The sequence below is a fragment of the Aptenodytes forsteri genome, unplaced genomic scaffold (assembly GCF_000699145.1).
Source record: "Aptenodytes forsteri isolate BGI_AS27 unplaced genomic scaffold, ASM69914v1 Scaffold33, whole genome shotgun sequence".
NCBI lineage: Eukaryota > Metazoa > Chordata > Aves > Sphenisciformes > Spheniscidae > Aptenodytes > Aptenodytes forsteri.
The window spans coordinates 7,236,451-7,239,426 of NW_008795037.1; positions in this window are offsets into that span (position 1 = coordinate 7,236,451).

Sequence of the window (2,976 nt, forward strand, 5' to 3'; positions counted from 1 at the left end):
TGCACCTAAGGCATCCTCCCTGGATTCCCAGAGGGGCTGGTTTCCTTTCAGACCACAGCTCTCGTTCCACCGGCCAAGACGAGTAAAGAAAAGGAAAAAAAAAAAAATCCCAAGTCCCTAGAAGGCAGAAAACTCACCCAAGGCTTCGTTTGCATAGGTGGCGGCTGCACCGCCAAAGGCAAGCAGCTTGGAGGTTGCTTTCGAGCCCCTTGCCCCGACGGCAGCGGGGAGGGAGTGGTTTGCACAGGGGACCGTCAGCTCTGCAGAGAGGCTGGAGACCCACCTGGGTCACCTCCATCTCCTCTGGGCACATCCCTCCCCTGGCCTTCTCCCTGCCTGGAGAAGCCGTCCTGGGGAGAGATCCAGCTGCAAGGTGGGGTTGGGTTTGGGGTTTTTTTTTGCACAGCTAAGACAGTGGTTATAAAAAAATCCCGGCTCCCCCAGCACCAATTCTGCTCCTCACGGGGCCAGCACCAGCGAGCTGCCCGGGGACACGGGGATGTTTTTCCCTTTGGACCCCTCTGGGCTGCGGGTCGCGTTCAGGGGCCGGGAGCAGCCGGTGTCTGTGGGGGTGCCAGGGACGGAGCTGCCCCGCGTGTCCCCGCCGTGCCCCGGGCGCTTTCCCTGGCCGGGGCTGGCGAAGGTGTCGGGAGCGGAGACTGATTTGGGCAACTGAAACCAAACACCCCAAGAGTGACCGGAGGAGCCCTCCCGTGCTCCCCTGGTGACACCAGCCGGGATACCATTTTCAAAGCAGGTTGGGCAAAGCACCATCATTTTGGCAGCGGCTCAGCACAGGTAAAAATTAAATTAAAAAAAAAAAAAATTATTATTTTCGCTCTCCAGATTATGGAGCAATTCTTGGAAAACAGGCAAATCCGGTCCCAGGGCTCAGGAAGCAATGCACGGCTGTCTGAAAATTATAATCACTATTTTTTTTTAAAGACTAGCTCAGTTGTTAACGTTTCAGACCAAAGGAACGGCAACGGGCGCATCCATCGGAGGTGATCCAGGTTCCCTGCTACCAAAGGCTTGCGATACCATCACATTTTGGGGTGGGATCGGCAGCTGTGGGGAATTACTGGGTTTTTACTTGACTTTCTTAAATTCCACACGTCTGTGGGAAAGACGTTAGCAGAGAAGAGCTGGGCTTTGCAATCCAGCCGGTCAAAGGAAAGGGGAAAAAATGCAAAAGCTACCAGGAGGGACCAAAAACGCACCAGGCCTTGCAGGGCGCGGGGCCGCAGCCGTGCGTGGGGAAAAGCGCTGGCGGCTCACGGTGAAGGCGAGCTGCCCTCTCCTGATGAGAGTTAACAGCGACGCAAAGCGTGTCTGTAAGGAAATCTGCCCTGTGGCTGCCCAGAAAAATGCGCTGGAAACAGACCCCAAACTTGGCAGCGCTGTTTCGGTTGGGGGAAAGGTATTTGCTGTAAAGCTCTGAAGTTGCTCTTATTTTTTTGGAGTTGCATTTCCTGCTAAAAAGCTTTGGGTTTGCAGTCAGAAATGTTTCCAAACAGCGTTTGCAGCTCCTCCGGCTGCAGAGCAAGGGGGGCTTTGTTTGTGCTCCTGGGGGAAGCGTTGAGACTCTCCGGGGGGGATTTATCCCAACTCTCCGGGGGAGTTTATCCACCTCTTCGAGAGGATTTATCCCACAGCCAAGAGCTTTGGGTGCCCTGGGTCCCATCCAGGTGGGCAGCACCCACGGACCCAGCTCGGGCAGAGCGATGCTGCACCCTGCGCCGCATCAGTGCCGGGGTGGGCAGGGGCTGGCAGCGCCGAGCCCGGCCCTTCCCAGGGGAGACCCCTGGCTCCATTTTCCCTGGCTCAGCGCTTCTCCCCTCCTTGCCTGCACTAAGCACGCCCCGCTGGGATGTTTTCAATCACCCAGAAACCCGCTGGAGCGGCGGCCAAGGTTAACGCGGGCAGAATGTGCAGCGTCAGCACCCGGCCGGGGTGCCAGGAGCTGCCCCGCTGCTCTGCCTGCAGATGCTGCAGCCAAGGGGTGGCAGGGCAGAAAGTGCCTTTTTTCAACGGGCCGGTTACCTGCACACGCGAAGTCTCCCGCGTGTCGTGAGCCTCATCCAGAAACCCTCCGTGGGCTGGGGCTTGCACGCTCCGGGGAAAACATCCTCCTCCCTGCCGGCCCCAGCATATGCTGGGCTTGCGGCCACGCAGCCCATCAAGAATAAAGATTTTTGAGATGATTCTGCGCTTGGCCAGGGGAAGGAAGGTGATGTGCGCCCAGCACGGGCTGGAGGGCACGGCGAGGCTTTGGCACATGCTTTGCTCAATCAGGACCACGGTGGCCACCGGCATCACTTCCCACATCCCAGATTTGGGCGCCTGGCAGCTACAAACCTCCCCTGCATTTTTGTACCCTGCTTGGTGTCTAGAGATGGGCAAAAATGGGAGGCTCCCAGCGCTCACCCAAAGATGCCAAGACGTTATGTTAAACACCGACCGAGAAGAAGAGCAGCCGGCACGGCCCCTGCCCCTTGCAGGGCATTTCACAGGGCTGGGGCAAGGGCAGGGGCCGGGGAGGAGGGCTGGGTGGACGAGGACGAGGTGTTTCCAAGAAGGAAAGGGAGCAGCAGTAAAAGCTGGGGCAGGAGGGGCTGTTAACCGCTCGGCAGCAGATCCTCCGCATCGCCCGAGCGCGGCGGCAGCGCTCCCGCGTTATGTGCGTTGCGCAGAACTCGGCCCCTCCAGATATATTTTAAAAGCTCTGATTCATGCAGGGCTAGATCTAAATTGGCTTCGGCTTCATTAGAAACAGATGCGCCGGCTTCTCTCTCCTTCTCAGGGCGGTTTAGCCTGGGAGATGCTGCCAGGCCTGGGCAGGGTGCGAAGTCCAGCTCCCCGCGGTGCCGGCGCTGCCGGGCAGGGAGCCGGAGGCGCGGCGGGGGGGGGGGCAGCCGGGGGGGGGGGGGGCCCCAGCCACACCTGGCAGCCCTCGCTCCTTTGGTGTGGCATCAG